The following is an 18,330-nucleotide window of genomic DNA, read 5'->3' on the forward strand; positions in this document are numbered from 1 at the left end:
AAATTTTCTCCACAACAACAGCTAACTAAACACAAACACACACCCTCACACAAACTGAATGCTGTGAGATTAGAACCCCTACTTACAGAACTTAACACAAGCACCACAGTACAAGTCTGACTTTCATAGTAGTATCAGATGACACTTTATAGCAGATTACATCATCAGTGTGTGTTGAGAAGATGTTAGGAGTGTCTCACATGCTGCTCTAAAATTGTCTCCATAATGACAGCTAACTGAACACAGACAATTGACTGCTATGAGATTAGAATCCCTACCTACAGATCACAAGTACTTAATGCAATCTCCAAGTGCAAGTCTGACTTTTACACTGTTGCAGAACACTTTATAGCAGATGACATCATCAGTGTATGTTTGGAAGATGATGTTGGGAAGCCTGTATGAAATGGCTGTGTAGTCAGGTATGACTGTAAAACTTTTTGTCCTACATGAGACATGATTGCTGGCAGTAGGATATAAACTCATACTCTTCTGACTATGTAGATGCAAAGAAGTTGAATGCAATGAGATTAGAACCCCTGCTTAATTAGTTATACAAGCTAGAGAACACAGTGCTTAACATAAACACCTGGCACAAGTCTGACTTTTACATTGTTGCAGAACACTTTATAGCAGATGACATCATCAGTGTATATTTGAAAGAAGATGTTGGGAAACCTGTATGAAATGACTGTGTAGTCATGTACAACTGTAATACTTTTTACTTTCCTTAAGACTTGATTGCTGACAATAGGATACAGATTCATGGTCTTCCTACTACACACCACAACCACACAGAAGTTCACTACAGTGAGATTATAACCCTTACCTAACTAGTTACACAAGCTAGAGAACACAGTACTTAACACAAACATCACAGCACAAGTCTGATGTTTACACTGGTGCAGAACACTTTATAGCAGATGACATCATCAGTGTTTCAGAACACTTTATAGCAGATGACATCATCATTATATATTTGGAAGAAGATGTTGGGAGGCCTGTATGAAATGTCGGTGGAGTCATGTATGACTCTAAAACTTTTTTTTCTCCATGAGAGTTGATTGCTGACAACAGAAATGCATTCTTCTGGTTATGCACTCACAGAAATTGAGTGCAGTGAGATTAGAACCCCTACCTATCTAGTCACACAAGCTAGAAAATGCAGTACTTAATACAAGCACCATGGAATGGTCTGACTTTTGTACTGTTGCAGAACATTTTATTGCAGATGACTTCATCAGTGTATGTTTGGAAGAAAATGTTGGGAGGCCTGCATGAAACGGCTGTGTAGTCATGTATGACTGTAAAACATTTTGCTCTCCACGAGACAAGATTGCTGACAGTAGGACAAAGAGTCATGCTCTTCTAACTATGTACATACACAAACACACTTACACATGCAGACACCCACACATTTGGCTGTTGTGGTAATTGAACCCCTACCTAACTGAAGTCTGATTTTTCCTTATCATAGCGTTCTTTATACAGGATGACATCATCATTATATGATGCAGGTAACATATTCTGTTATGAGACTGGTGTCCACAGTGTGGACTTTGTATTTTTTGTTTAGGTTGCAATGTGGAGATATACTTTAAAAGACATATTCTTAAACTAAATGCAATAAGCTGAATGTATGCTGTAGAACCGAGACATACATGCACTTCTTTCTCAATATGTTATGTGCTTTGTAGGCATCCTTCAATCCCAAATGATCATGGGTTTGCACAACTATTGGACTGACTTGACCAGTGTCTTCTGTGATTGTGCAATCTAATCTGGGAGTGGCAGTCTTTTCAATGCTCTGGGCAGCAGTAAGCAGATGTTGGTCTGGTATCATAGGCATGGCCTGAGGGCTCTTTTATCCTCTGCTCTCCTTGCCAAAGTGGTTTTATACATAGTGAGAGCTTCCTTCACTTCCTGTTTCCAAGCAATCCTGTCTGGGGTGAGAGAATACCAGTCATTCATGCAGATGGAGAAAGTACTGAGGTCATGCTTGCATATGTCCTTGTAGCATAATTTGGGTCACCCTTTTGGCCTCTTTTCCAACTCCAGATCTCCATAAAGGAGTTATTTTGGTATTTGGCCATCCATCATGCATGAAACATGACTCAACCAATTCATACATCTCTCTTTCAGGAAGGTGAATATGCAGGTGGTATCTGTCCTCTCAAGCACTGTGCTGTTGGAGATCTTGCCCTGCCATGAGATACCAAGTATGTGCCTAAGGTAGTACATATGGAATACATTGAGATGCTGCTCCTGTTTTGAGTGCAGAGTCCATGATTCACTGGTATACAGTAATGTGCTCAAAACTCAGGCTGTTTAAACCTGCACCTTGGTGTGTTTACAGTGAGCTTATTATTAGCCCATACTCTCTTTGGAAAACATTGTGGTGGTTTTTCCAAAGCACTTATTGGTCTTGCCATCAAGCAAAAAGTTGTCAGAGATTGCAGATCCTAGGTACATGAACTCATGGGCAACCTCCAGGTCATTGTCACTCATCCTGATTGATGGCTCACTGCCCACATTTGTCCCATCACCTGGGTCTTTTTTGTACTGACTGTGAGGCCAGATTCCATACATGCATCCACAAAGCGAGTGATGAGTGACTTAAGTTCTTGCTGAGTTTGAGCCACAATAGCTGTGTCATCAGCAAACAGGTACTCCTTTAAACGCTTCTTAAGCACCTTGGTTATCGATCTAAGTCTCAATGGTTTGAAGAGGTTGTTGTCCATTCTGGTTCAGAGAAAGATGCCCTCTGTAGCAGTTCCTAATGCAAATTTCAACAGAACTGGAAATAAGATACCAAACAATTTTGAAGCCACTTTACTCCACTGAGAATCTCGAAAGGTTCAGATGTATGTCCATCTTACATGATGGTTACCTTCATGCCTCCATGGACAACCCTAATAATACTAAACAGTGTTGGAAGACAGCTGATCTTTGCCAGAATTGCAAACAGACCTTTCCTACTGATGAAATTTAATGCCTTGGTTAGATGAATGAAGGCAATAGACAGAGGTTTTTTCTGTTCCTTGCACTTTTCTTGTAGTTGCCTAACAGAGAAAACCATGTCTACAATAGGCCGTGCATCTCTGAAGTCACACTGAGGTTTGGAGTAAACTCTCTCTGCAAGAATGTGCAGCATCTTCAGGATAACACATGCATACAGCTTCCCCAGTGTACAGAGAATGGAGATGCCACTATAGTTGCTACAATCACTTTTGTCACCTTTATTCTTATAGATAGTAACTATGTTAGCATCTCTCATATATTGCGGTACACTACCTTCTCCCCAGCATTGGCAAACTATTGAATGCAGGTCTAAAATTAGGGTACCACTAGCACATTTAAGGATTTCTGAGAGAATATCATCTTTCCCGGGGGCTTTTTCTGAAGAGACTACATTTAGTGCATCACTGAGTTCCTCCAAGGTGGGGTCAGCATAGAGTTCAGTCATAGTAGAGAGAGGCTAAATGGCATTCAGGGCTGTCTCCATGTTTATCTTTCTGGCATATAATTGCAAGTAGTGTTCCACCCAGCATTTCATCTGCTTGGTTCGGTCCTTCAAGGCCTCACCTGTGGCCAACTTAAGTGGGGTGATCTTTCTTTATGATGAGACAATGGCTTCCTTAATCCCATTTTACACTCCTCGCATGTTACCAATCTTTGCAGCCTGCTGAATCTTGAAGCAAGGTTGGAGCCAATAAACATTTGCACACTGCTGAGCTACATGCTGCACTTGACTCCAAGCACATCAGCATGCCTGCCTGCAAGTTTTTCTCATTGGATAAGGATTTGTATGCAGCCAGTGCCTGTCTCTTCTTCTCAATCAGAGGTGTTAGCACTTCAGTCTGGGCTTCAAAACAATCAGCACACGTGACTGTCTTCTTCCCAAAGATAGATACTGCAGCATTATAAATAGCATTCCATAATTTTTTTCCATCTCTCATTGGTGTCAGTGTCATCCAGATAGGGCAAAGACTCCTCAAGTGCTTGAACCAACTTGTGTACTTTTGAAGGGTCATGAGTCTTGCCTGTGTCAATGTGTGGCCTCCCTTCCCTTTTAGAGCAAAAGAACCTTTGCAAAACACAAGCAAGTGGTAGGTATCACAGTCTGCATTGTGGTAATTGCATGTTACCCTGACACTGCCTAAACTGCTGCATTTAGTGAAGACAAGGTCTAGTTGGTGCAAATGTTTCGATTTTGGGCACCACCATGAAACTTTGTACTGGGGTTTGACATTGAAGAAGGTGTTGGTTATGCAGAGGTCATATTAGGAACAAAGCTCAAGGAGACGCTTTCCATTTTCATTCATTTTTCCTGTTCCAAAATGTCTCAGACAAGATGGCCAGCTGTGATGGTCATTGCCAACTCTGGCATTAAAATCATCAAGAATGAATAATGGCTCATGGAAAGGGACCTCACTGATGATAGCACTAAGCTCATCATATAATTTGTCCTTGACTTCCTGGGTAGAAGTTAAAGTAGGTTAAAGTAGGTGCATAGACACTGAAGATGTTGACCATGGCCACTGGTGAATTTTCATCAGTCTTTCATTTCCCATATTGAGTGGTATGGCTAAACTAACAAGGTTGTTACTGATTGCAAAACCAACACCATGTTCCCTGGTCTCTTCTGGAAGCTTCCCATTCCAGAAAAAAAGTAAAGTATTTCTCCCTGAGACATCTAATGGATGCCAGCCTTGCTTCTTGGAGAGCCACAATGTCCATCTGCAGTCTGCTCAATTTGTTGTTAAAGACTACCTTCTTCTGAGCATCACTGATGTCACTGATGTCCTTTAGATCTTCCATAAGGCCTGGAGACATTGTCCTTATGTTCCATGTGCCTAGCCTAAAGGCTGGTTTATTTTTGTTGCCTGTTTTGTTTTTCCAGGTGTATGGTTAATGATTCACCAGTTGGGGGGGGGGTCCCCAAGCCCCACACACCCAGTGGACTAAGTGGACCATGGCGAGGCAGCATCTATTTTGCTGGGAGCTGCCCAGCTTAAGATGGGTGTTAGCTGCCCAATGAAATCAAAGGATCTCTCCCATAGTCAGAAGCAGCCCCTGGTGCCTCACTCTGTGCCAACTGAGTGCATTGGCTTATTACTGGTAAGTGCTACTTCCTGTGTTGTGTCACTGCTCACAGAGCAAAGCTGGAGTATCCTTTCCAGGGTGCAGGCCTGGGCAAGTAAATTTGTGGAAACATCTGATGACCAGCAGCAGGTTTCCCCTCTCCATGTCACTAATTAATTAAAAGGGGAAAGGAAAGACCAGTACAACTTGACATCAGTTTCATCTCAGGAGCTGCCAGAGTAAGGTCACGTGCAACCTCAAGCTGCCTTAGGAGCTCCATCTCCAGATTTTTCCTTGGGGTTTACTTCTGAAGGCTTCACCATGACTAGGTGTTGCTGCAGGGAGTGGGAGTTTTAAATCAAAGTTTGCCTTCTCCATGTGGGTTGTCTTCCCAGGCTGATGAGTCTCACCTGACAGAAGCAACTGGTTTTAAGGCACCAGTCACCCATCTTTGCCCCTTCTCCTGTCAGTACAAACAGTTTCACCGGACTTAGAAACTAAGCCACACATAAAGGCCATGAGCTGGACTTGGGTTGTAAAAGGCTATTAGAGATGCACAACATGGGAGCATTTAATGGATTACGGAAGCTTATCCCCAATACCACCTCTGGCTATGACAACCTTTCAATCACACACACATACATAGTTGTTAAACAGCATGGATGCAAGTGTTGATGCATGTGCATTCATATTGTGATGAATTGATGTCCACAGTAAGACATGTATAAGACAATCTCAACATCTGTTGTCACTTGTCAGTATAAAGCTTTAATGTGCCAATGCAGTTGTGCTATTTATTTTTGTAGTGCAGTTTACATTAGACCTATTACTGACATATCCATTTTCAAATGCATCAGTGCAAATATCTGTTCGGTCAATATCGAGCCCCTTTCCTTTTGGATGTGTTTTTACATGGATTTTGATGAAATGAAGAATAACTGGGCAATAAACATAGTAATACATGCCAAATGCCTTTTTACATAGAGCACCACCAAGGAAATGGATTGTGTAAATCATGGCAAATTGTTTGTGCATGCGAGATTCCCATTTAATGAGTACAACTTAAACTTGAGAAGTAGTTATGCATAACGCCTGTGGGAGAAATAGCTGACAGATACTGTGGTGTTCATACTGTAGTTTATATTGCAAATGTTGTGTCAGAACTTTTATGACATTAAGAACTGTTGCTGTTGCCTTCCCTGTTTGCATGGAGTCAAGCAATGAGCTAACGCTGGTCTCTGCATAAATGAGAAAAATAATATAATTTCTATTTGTTTGCCTTCCTTTGTGCAAACACGCTGATGAGGTGCCTCCATCAGCACTTTTTTTATAGTCTTCTTCTCTTCTGGCTGTTCCTGTTAGGGGTCACCACAGCGGATCTTCTGTTTCCATTTCTTCCTGTCCTCTGCATCTTGCTCTATCACACCAACCACCTGCATGTTCTCTCTCACCACATCCAAAAAACTCATCTTAGGCCTTCCTCTTTTCCTCTTACCTGGCAGCTCCATCCTTAGCATCCTTTTTCCAATATACCCAGCATCCCTCCTCAGCACATGTCCAAACCAATGCAATCTCACCTCTCTGACTTTGTCTTCAAACCATCCAACCTGAGCTGACCCTCTAATATACTGATTCCTAATCCTGTCCATCTTTGTCACATGCAGTGCAAATCTTAACATCTTTAACTCTGCCACTTCCAGCTCTGACTCCTGCCTTTTTGTCAGTGCTACCATCCCCAACCCATACAACATAGTTTGTCTCACTACCCTCTTGTAGACCTTCCCTTTCACTCTTACTGGTACCCGTCTGTCACAAATCACTCCTGACACTCTTCACCACCCACTCCACCCTGCCTGTACTCTCTTCTTCACCTTTCTTCCACATTCACCATTACTCTGAACTGTTGATCCCAAGTACTTAAACTCATCCACCTTTGCAAACTCTACTCCCTGCATCTTCACCATTCCTCTGTCCTCCCTCTCATTCACACACATATATTCTGTCCTAGTCCTGCTGACCTTCATTCCTCTCCTCTCTAGAGCATATCTCCATCTCTCCAGGGTCTCCTCAACCTGGTCCCTACTGTCACTATAGATCACAATGTCACCTGCAAACATCATAGTCCATGGGGCCTCCTGTCTGATCTCGTCTGTCAACCCATCTATCACCATTGCAAATAAGAAAGGGCTCAGAGCTGATCTTTGATGTAATTCCACCTCCACCTTAAACACATCTGTAACTCCCACTACAGACTTCACCACTGTCACACTACCCTCGTACATACCCTGTACCACTCTTACTTCTCTGCCACTCCTGACTTCCTCATACAATACCACAACTCCTCTCTAGGCACCCTATCATATGCTTTCTCCAAGTCCACAAAGACACAGTGCAACTCATTCTGACCTTCTCTATATTTCTCCATCAACACTTTTAGAGAAAACATTGCATATGTAATGCTCTTTCCTGGCATGAAACCATACTGTTGATCACTAATCATCACCTTCCTTATTAACCTAGCTTCCACTACTCTTTCCCATAACTTCAAGCTGTGACTGATCAGTTTTATCCCTTTGTAGTTACAACAGCACCATTATTCTTAAAAATAGGTACCAAAACATTTTTTCTCCACTCTCAGGCATCCTCTGACTTTCCAAGATTTCATTAAACAATCTGGTTAAAAACTCCACTGCCATTTCTCCTAAGCACTTCCATGATTTCACTGGTATGTCATCTGGACCAACATCCTTTCCATTCTTCATCCTCTTCATAGCTGTCCTTACTTCCTCCTTGCTAATCTGTTTCACTTCCTGATTCAGTATCCCCACATCATCCAACCTTCTTTCTCTCTCATTCTCTTCATTCATCAGCCCCTCGAAGTACTCTTTCCATCTGCTCAACATCCTCTCCTCACTTGTGAGTACGTTTTCCTCACTATCCTTTATCACCCTTACCTGCTGCACATCTTTCCCAGCTTGGTCCCTCTGTCTGGCCAATTGGTACATGTCCTTTTCTCCCTCTTTAGTGTCCAACCTTTCATACAACTCTCCATATGCCTTATCCTTAGCCTTCACCCCCTCTCTCTTTGCCATGCTCCTCATCTCCTTATACTCCTGTCTACTTTCTTCATCTCTCTGACAATCCCACTTCTTCTTCGCAAGCCTCTTCCTCTGTATACCCTCCTGTACTACCTCATTCCACCACTAAGTCTCCTTGTCCTCCTTCCTCTGTCCAGATGGTCACACCAAGAACCTTTCTTGCTGTCTCCCTTACCATCTCTGCTGTAGTTACCGAATGGCTGGGTAACTACATCTCTGCTGTAGTTACCCAGCCATTCTGTAACTCTTCACTGCCCCCCAGTGCCTGTTTTAACTCTTCCTTGAACTCCACCTCACAATCACCCTTTGTCGGCACTTTTTTCTAGTACTGAGTGTAAAATATGCAATGGTTACCTAGCTTTCCTTGTGGTAGCAGGTGCAAGAGCAGTGAGCTTATGTTCTGAGCTTAAATAATGCAGGGTTCAAATCCAGGTCAACCTATTTTTTTTCACATGGTATTAGGATGACATTGCATAAGTAAATGTGATAATTTTTGCAAATGTGAAAAGCAATGACTACAGTGAAGTACTGTATAAAAATAAACATCAGTCAAGTGATTTATGTCAATAGCACAGACATGGATTTGCATTTTTATACGTTTAGCAATCTAAACAGCTGTTAGAGTAAATGTTTCAAAGTACTACCTTTACTCTGCTTTAACTCTATGTATATTTAGCACAGCAAGTTTAAATAGCACTGTGAGAGATAACTGGACTTGTGCTGGCAATGGCAAAAACTCACCCAGCTTTCTATAGCAGTTAATGTCACCTTATATGTTTACACAACTGTAGAATGTCAGCAGTCCTAAACTCATCTAGCCACTGGTTGAGTTGTTCCTGCTGGTGCCATTTCAGGCCATTGTAATGATGCCTGCATTGTTCCCCGGTGCGTGGAATGCCAATCGCACTGGAGACAGTCTTGGCAAGACTGTTCCAAGCCTCCGATTTGTGTTGAGACCTGGTATAATCTCCCTGCAGCAGCCTATGGCTGTAGCATTTTGCGAGGACTGCAATGAATATTCTTGACTCCTCTACCCCTCATCTTTCAGCCCTGAATTGGGCACCATCCTTGCCAGCTCCTGCCATGTCTGCACAGGTCATCCAACAACACTTAAAGTGTTAACTCGCCAATTCATGATATTGTGTTTTATGGACAGTGAACAAATCTGCTCAACCATGCCAACTGCATTTGCATGATGTTAAGCTAAGATCAACATTGCCAAGCAGAGAGAAAGGCAGTTTATGAAACAGGAAAAGTAATGTGACAATTTATGGTTTGTCTTGTACTGTAATCCAGTAAGAACACACTGCTGCACCACAGACTGGCCACAAAAATAGAAAATAGTTTATTATAACCAATACTTCACAGATTGAGAGCTTTCATCCCTTCAAATAGGGATTTCATCAGAATCTACTATAAAACCATATTTTCACCTTATATACTCCCCCCACCAATTAATGACATCATGAAATAAGTACTTTTTTATAAAGGTACACATTAATTCTTAAAAACTATCTAATACATCAATAAAACTTTCAACAGAGGTCAAATGGTAAATTAAATTACAGGCCAGTCAGGTTCCAGGTCTAAATGAAATTATTTCTATAAAGTCCATTCTGATTAGGAAGGCTGCTTTTTTAAAATAATATTTAAAATAATTCAAAAGGTTTTAATATTCAATTTTCATTCATTGGGTTTTATTATAACAATTGTGTTTAATAATAATGTTTCATGGTGTAAGAGTAATTTTTGAAAGTTTTATTGATATATTAGCATTTAAGAATTAATGTGTATATTTTTAAAAAAGTACTTACTTCATGATGTCACTAATTGGTGGGGGGAGTATATAAGGTGAAAGTATCATTTAATGGCAGATTCTGATGAAGTCCCTGTTTGAAGGGAAGAAAGCACTCAACCCATGAAGTATTGGTGTTGTAATAAAATATTTTCTGTTTTTGTGACCAGTCTGTGGTGCAGCAGTGTGTTCTTACTGGATTTTGGTTGCTTTTGCACTGCTTTGGCTTTGTTTTTTTTTTTTTTGTTTTGGTTGTCTTGTACTGTACCTGATAAATGACTTGACTTTTTAAGACATGAATTGGGGGTATACATTTTATTACTTGACACATATTTTGTTGGTCTTATACACTGATCAAAGTAATTTATACAATGTGGGATTCAAACTTATGTAAAACAGAGAACATATAGGGCCAGATTCAGGAAGCCTCCGTGTAAGAGTTATAACTCTTACACGGAGGATGCAGTTAAACTGTGTGATGTCAGCATGTCATGCATATGCATGAGGTGCATGAGGCATGCTGAATCACACCAGTAACTCTTACACGGTCCGTGTAAGAGAGTAGGGGGCGTGTCTGTAGGCTAAGCTCTGCAAGTGGACACGCCCCCGGAAAACTAGAATGGCTGAAAGTAAACAGCCACGAGAAAGGCCATGAAAATGTGAATAAACACACTATACAACACATGCCCCGACTGGCCATCAGTGTATAAAGTGAAGAGATGTCATAAAAGTAAATGAAAACCTTTTTTTTTTGTTAAACCCCGTAAATGTTTGCTACTGTGTATTGGTGTGCTACTAGCAAGCACAGTTAGCAGTCAGGGGAAAAGGATATAAGAACTAAATATGCAAAGTAAGCCAAGAAATAATAGCTTAGTGGTAGAGTACCCGCCCTATGAGTAGGCAGGCAGGGTTCGAGCCCCTACAACAACCTTTTTTTTATTTTTGTAAATAAGCACTAAAAAGCCCCCAGACAGTATTGTACAAATGTAAATGTATTCCCTTTTGTAAAATGGAATGAAACAGAGCATATATTTTGAAGTAACATAAGAATAAAAATAGTCAGAAATGTACTGATAGCTAAGCTGCCGTGAGACAGAGTGCCCGTAGCCGAGTAGTGTTTAAAAAGCTGCAAACTGCGTGCCCGTTGCCAAGCAGCGGATAAACAGGCTAAAACTGTGTGCAATTAGCTGAACATGTGTGTCACTAGCCAATTAAGATTTCTCCCAGCGCACACCGTTTGCGCGCCGCTCCCACAAGTTAACTGCCAGTGCGCATGCGTAACCTCCGCGCAGAACAGGTTTAAAGTGCTTAAAAGTGCTTTTGGCATGTTTGATTGACAGGTCTTCAACTCATTTCTGTCAGGAAAAGCAAAAAGCAGTTGCCAGATTCGAACACAGGATACCATGCACTAGAGTCAAGGAACTAAACCACCAAGCCATGACAGCAATACCTAGAAAAGCAGAAATAGCATATATATGGGATAAAACCCAGAATGGAGCATGAGAAAGCATTTACAGTGAAGTAGATACAATTCCAAAACGGCCAATCAGAGAAATGTGCGGGAAAAGCGGCATATATAAGCCCCATAGGCGGGAATACACAGCATAACTGATTGTAGAACAGACTTGCAGTCAGCATGAGTGGAGCAGGTGAGGGACGTTGCTTTCGAGCACAGCGTTGGCGCGTTGAGGAGTCCAGATACATGGTCTGGCTCCTTGTCCATAATCACGAGGCCCAACTCATGCAGGGCCAGGTCTCATGGGGAGTATATAGGGCTGAGGCGTGGGACCAGTTGGCTCGTGAGCTGACCAGTGCTACTGGCATTCCACGCACTGGTGAGCAGGTCCGTCACCACCATGCGGACCTGAAGAGACGCAAGCAGGACCAATTGAACCGTTGGATCCAGGAGGCCCGGCAAATGCCCAACGCCCCACTACTGAGTAAGTCACATTTTACCCATGTATGTAAGGATTTCAACCAGATGATACCATGGAGATGTGTAGTCCAATATTATTCCCTTTGTATTACAGCTGCAGGTGTCCGCTCTGCGAATGTCGAGATGCACGCCAGAAGGCTGGTGCGGCTGCCACCATGCAGGTTAGTAACCCCACCCAGTACTTGTAAATAAATATTATTATGTACCATGTATCAGAACAGTGCAGTGTATTGATTAAAAGTAATATAATGTGCAAGCAGGAATTGAACGCCTGCAGGTATGGCTGCAACAAGTTCATCAGTATGCAAGTGTAACTGGAAATATAATTGAAAGGATTAAACAGTGCTGTAATACAGATGTCCCATCATTAATTAAATATACTGTAACCTGCAGTATAGTCTCAAGAGTACAGCTTCAGAATCTGAGGTAGTCACATGTCAGATATATCCCCTGTTGAAATGCTGAATCATGACAGAAGTGAGGCTGTTGGAAAGTGTTTGAATCACCACAGGTCTAATATGTGAACAAAGCCTAGAAGTACCAACCTGAACTGTGAAGTTGCAGAATGTATGAGAGTGACAGAAATGCTCATGTATGAATAAATAAAGTAGTAATAACCCCTGAATATATAAGCCTCAGTGTGTTTTTACAGAACTAAATGCATGTGGGAAGTACAAATTATCATCCCAAACTGATTTCAGTGTGTCTGAATCTGAATGTCTAGCTCAAAATCTGTATATGGTGATAACAGTAAACAATTTGCAGATAGAATGAATGATTATCTGACAGACTAAACAGCCATAGTTGTCCCCTGTCCTGTCATCAAAGTGTAGCAGGATGATGTATCTGATCAAATTCAAAATATGTAGGATAGTGATGTATGTGTAACAGGTGTAGCATGACAGTCAAATAAAGATTATTTTGAAACATCAGCCTCAACTTAATTGTGTATCTATGATAAATGTGAATTAATGTTTAACATATGAATGTGTCATCACTTTCTATCCCCACCCAACCCTGTAATTCCATATAACAACATCCACTAAATAATGGTATGTGAACATTTCATTAATCATGGACATTTGTCCGTTCAAACATATATGCATGTCTGTTCGTGCATGTGCCCTGTTCATACCTGCAAATACGATGGCCTGTTGCCATTAATCAACCCTGCATGTCGTTTGACTGTGTTTTGCTGTTCAAATAATGCATGTGATATTGATATGCCCCTTGTTCAATGGTGTCCATATCTGGGTGTTTGTTTGATGGGAATACCAATGCATGCTGTTACAACTAATCTGAATGGAATAAAATGCCACTAACCCAAACTAACATAACTACTCACAAACCTAGAACGCTTGGGAAGGCAGGTCCCAGCGGACCCACCTCTCCCACCTCAGCTGGTGACTGCACCTGGCACTAGTGCCCAGACCGGACCCCCCTCCGGTGGCCCTGTGCCACCTTCAGGTGGAAGCGCTGCAGGGGATGGGGCCCGTCCCCCCTCTGCAAGTGTGGCCGGAGGGGTTCGTCCACTCACCCTCCGCGGTGTCCGGTCTGTGGTGCGTAGGGAGATCCAAGACACTGTTCTTGGACCCCTACGCCAGCTCGAGGCTCGTGTGGCACAGCTAATGGCCCCGGCCGTTGCCCCGCCTACACAGCCCCCAGCACAGCCCCGTCCTGGGCTGTGAAGGAACAGTGGCAACTGCCTATGGGTGGGGATATCAGTTCCACTGTTGCCATCTGTGGGCTCGTGCATCTCAGATATCCCAACCTCCGTCCCCGTCAATTGTGTAACACCCCCACGTGTGTCATACACCGTCCCTGTATGCGTCTTGTCTGTCTTGTCTGTTAACCTACCCAACCTACCTCCCCAGCTTTACCGACTTCCTTCACCTGTCATACCACTCTCACCTGTAAAAAAAAAAAAAAGGGCACTCTGTCCCACAAAAAATTACGCCCTATACATAGCTGTCCATGTCGCAGACATGTCCGCTGGACATCTAAACTGTTAATTACAATTGGCTGTACAACAAATATTAATGTTGTCCTGACACCTCTCTCAGAGGTGGAAGGTTTCAAATGTCTCACCAAAATACATAGAAATATACAGCTGTTGCTGCAAAAGACATGGGCATCTATGGGCCTTACCTACACCCTTCCTGCAAATCCCACGCTTCTTTCCCTACTGTCTTACCCTCTTTGTGACCCCTTTTCACCACTTTCCTGTCACCCTTTTTTCTTTTCTTTCAAAGAAAATAGCTGGTGTAGCTTGTGTTAGCGGAGCTCACCGCCAGTGCATGTGAGCTCAGCAAGCAGCGCAGACCTGGTTTAAAGTGCTTAAAAGTGCCTTTATGGCACTTTGATTGACAGGTCCTGTACTCAGTTCCAAAGTTTGCTAAGAAAAATAAATTCCCACTGTCAGTCTCGAACCCAGGACCTTGGTAACATTAGTCCGTATGACCTACCACTAAGCCATGCCTGCTTTACAAGAACAAACTGCTAAAATAAATATAACATGTAATAGTAGGAATCAGTATAAAGGTAATATAGGAGATGTACTATCCAAAGCATGTGTGGTAGAGTTTTAATGGCCAAATTACTGGATTCCCATACTAGTGCAGTGTGAGCAGAAACAGCACTGCTACCTGTTAGCTTGTACATAATAATGTAAGGTAATGTACATATGTGAAGGTATGTATATCTACACATACATATATATAAATATATATTAATACATATGAAATATAATCGTAGGTCTCAGTAGCCATACACACTCACTACAGGAAAAAGTTAACATAATTGCTGCAACCTGAATCTGCAACACAGCCTGACCCCTGTGTGACCTACTTACCCTTCTAACTGCTTACAGGTGGCCTCAACACTTCGATTGACAGGTCCTGTACTCAGTTTGAAAGTTTGCAAAGTAAAGAATTCCCACTGTCAGTCTTGAAACCAGGACCTAGGTAACATTAGTCTGTTTGACCTACCACTAAGCCATGCCTGCTGTGGAAGAGCACACTGCTAAAATAAATATAACATGTAATAGTAGGAATCAGTATAAAGGCAATATAGGAGATGTACTATCCAAAGCATGTTTGGTAGAGTTTTAATGGCCAAATTACTGGATTCCCATACTAGTTCAGTGTGAGCAGAAACAGCCCTGCTACCTGTTAGCTTGTACATAATAATGTAAGGTAATGTACATATGTGAAGGTATGTATATCAACACATACATATATATAAATATATATTAATACATATGAAATATAATCGTAGGTCTCACTAGCCATACACACTCACTACAGGAAACAGTGAAGATATATGCAGCAACCAGAATCTGCAACACAGCCTGGCTCCTGTGAGACCTACTAAGCCCTTTAACTGCTTAAAGGTGCCTCTAGCACTGTGATTGATAGGCCCTATACTCAACCCAAAAGCAGAATATGAGCATACTAGTAGGCCCTACCACAAGACCATTGTAACACTAGTCTGTATGACCTACCACTAAGCCATGACTCTCATACAGGAATATAGTGCTAAATAAGTGGAACATGTAATAGTAGGAATGAAGATAAAGGCAATATAGTATGTCTACTACCCAAAGCATGTCAGGCAGACTTTTATAGTCCCAATTACTGGATTCCCATACTAGAGTAGTGTTAATGGAAACAGCCCTGCTAATTGTTAGCTTGTACCCAATAATGTCAGCTAATGTACATATATGAAAGTATGTATATGTACACAGATATATATATATATATATTCATATAGCAATACATATGACATATAGTTGTAGGTGTCAGTATGCATACACACTCACTACAGGGAACAGGCAAGATAAATGCAGCAACCTGAATCTACAACACAGCATGAAGCATGGGAGATGTACTAACCTTCACACTCACAGAACACTGTCAACAGCATACCAGCATGGTCCACGCCCTACAATCTGAAAGGGCAACGCCTATCTCACATACCCTTTTATAGCAGTGTCCTGAAATCACAGTGAGACATGCAATTAGTACACACCCAGCTGCTTGCAATTAGCAAATGCTGCCTTACAATTGGTGCAGAGGCCATCACATGGATCCATGCAGATACCTACAAAAGTATTCAGTACCCACACTCCACTCATGCAATACAGTCATTGCACTAACCGAATGAGAAAGAGAGAGAGAGAGACAGACAGAGAGAAAACAAAATATACTGACAGCAAGCAGCAAAACAGCAGCAGCAGCAGCAGCAACAGCAGCAAAATACAAGCAGCACGACTGACTCACCAAAGCTGCCACAAACACAGGTAATGCAAAGTAGCAGGTTAATCCTGTGTATACTGTGACACCTCCAAATGTATCATAGTTCACTATCAATAGGTATGTCCATGAGATAGATTGTGTGTAGATAGTCATGAAATATAAACATATGTAAAATTGTTGTACATGTGGGCCATAACTAACACTTCCATAGCTTAGAACACAAGGCCAGTTGTGCATATGATGCAGTAGTTCCCAGGGTCAGTAGAGGTTCCTCCTCATTGGTGTGGGACCACTGTGTATGTATGGCACTGTTCAGGTACATATCCTGTAGTATGGCCATGGATTAATATCAGTCTGTCCTGTGGTGCTATGTCCTCCAGGGGTGAATGTAGCACACATCCAGGGATACCATTCCGTAACAGTGATGATATGTGTTCTGCAATGATGAGGGTGGCTCTCACCTGGACATGTGAGAGGATAGGGAGGTTACAGTCATCTGGGATAACTAATAACACGTGTGTAGGACAATGGGGGGGGGTACCTGCACCTAAACTGTCTGCAAAATTGTTGGCAATATCTGTGCATTTGGTGAATGTGAAGCATCTTAACACTGCAGACAACAGATGCCTTCCTGTCATGTGAATCTGCCCTGTGCTGCAGTAGCCTCCTACTATTGTTATACAATATGCAATGGTTATACAATATAACAATGGTGCAAGAGCACCAGCTGGCAGTGGCCGCGACAACGGGCCCACTCGCGCCTCAAGTGCCAGCACCAGCCCCAGCAATGCTGGGTCTGTGCTGTCATCCAGACGCCCTAGGAGACCACGTGCACGTGGCTCTGGACAGTCCCAACAGGGAACTGTGTCCAGTCAACACACCCCTGCTTCCGATGACAGTACCCAGTCTGGGTTAGTACCGGATACGGCCCGTAGCACCCCTGCCAGGCACAGGTACCGTGTCTGTGCCCACAGACACTGATTTGGATGACCTGACAGGTGCAGTCTGTGGCTGTCCACAAAACCCTGTACATGGCAGCCATTATGTGGGACTGTGTGCGTGCTTACACACATGCAGAAACCTAACACCTAGGGCAAACACATACACACACACACTGCACTAACAACGGTCCACCCTGTACTGCTGCCCCTCACAAACACACATACACACACATGTCAATTGGTGTTACCAGTGGCCGGCTTGGGCATATCTAACCCACACCCTGTGCATATGATGACACTGTGCCACCTCCTGCATACTACAACATCGGTGCAGGTAAAGGTAAACACGTTGCTGATGCACAGGGTGACTACATAGATGTGTATAAGTAGTAACATGTTGGTAACTGTTGTGTGTTGCAGTATAAATGTGTGTATATCCCATCAGTCCTGCTGCAGTAACTGTATGAATGTCCTCAATTGTTATCTGCACCCATACTACTTAACAAAGTGTACCTGCTGCACACCATCACATGCTAACATTGACTATGGCAATGTGCATCCTGTGCTGTTATGTAGATTCAGCTACATGTATCTGTTCTGTCACACATGCATTTATACACACCCTGCTACCCACACACATGCACACGCTCACCTGCCATTCCCATTATTTATCACCCTACATGAGTAGCTGTTGATACATGACAGGTACACATTTCAGAAGTGCACTATGTTGTTTACTACTGGCATCCCCTTCTCTACCTGTACTCACAGGGTGCAGGCAACCTCATCAGTTGGAAGATGTAATGTGCATCAGGTACTGTAGTACCCTGATTGCCACAGCAAACATGCTTCCCATACGGAAATGCACACACAGACACATCCCACATCCACACACTCGCCACATTCAGGCTTCAGAACACTATCTAGGTATATTCGGTACATGTGCATGTTCAAGTAGCATGTAACACTATACTGAGTACTGGCACTTAGTTGTCTGTAGTCATGTTGTCTGTATAGAATAAAAGAAATGTTTTATTATCCTACTCCGTTTTGTGGACATTACTTGAACAAGTGTTACCTTACATGTGTTATCAGTACCAACACCTTCTGTTTTGTAGTTTTGTTTGTATAGGGTGCTATCAACATCACTGCTTGTTAAGGGTAATGACCACCCTGCAGTGCATAGCCCCATGTGGCAAAAGCCACATCCCACCCCATC

This window comes from Protopterus annectens, chromosome 1.part1 (assembly GCF_019279795.1).
Source record: "Protopterus annectens isolate FY-2018-M chromosome 1.part1, PAN1.0, whole genome shotgun sequence".
Taxonomy (NCBI): Eukaryota; Metazoa; Chordata; order Ceratodontiformes; family Protopteridae; genus Protopterus; species Protopterus annectens.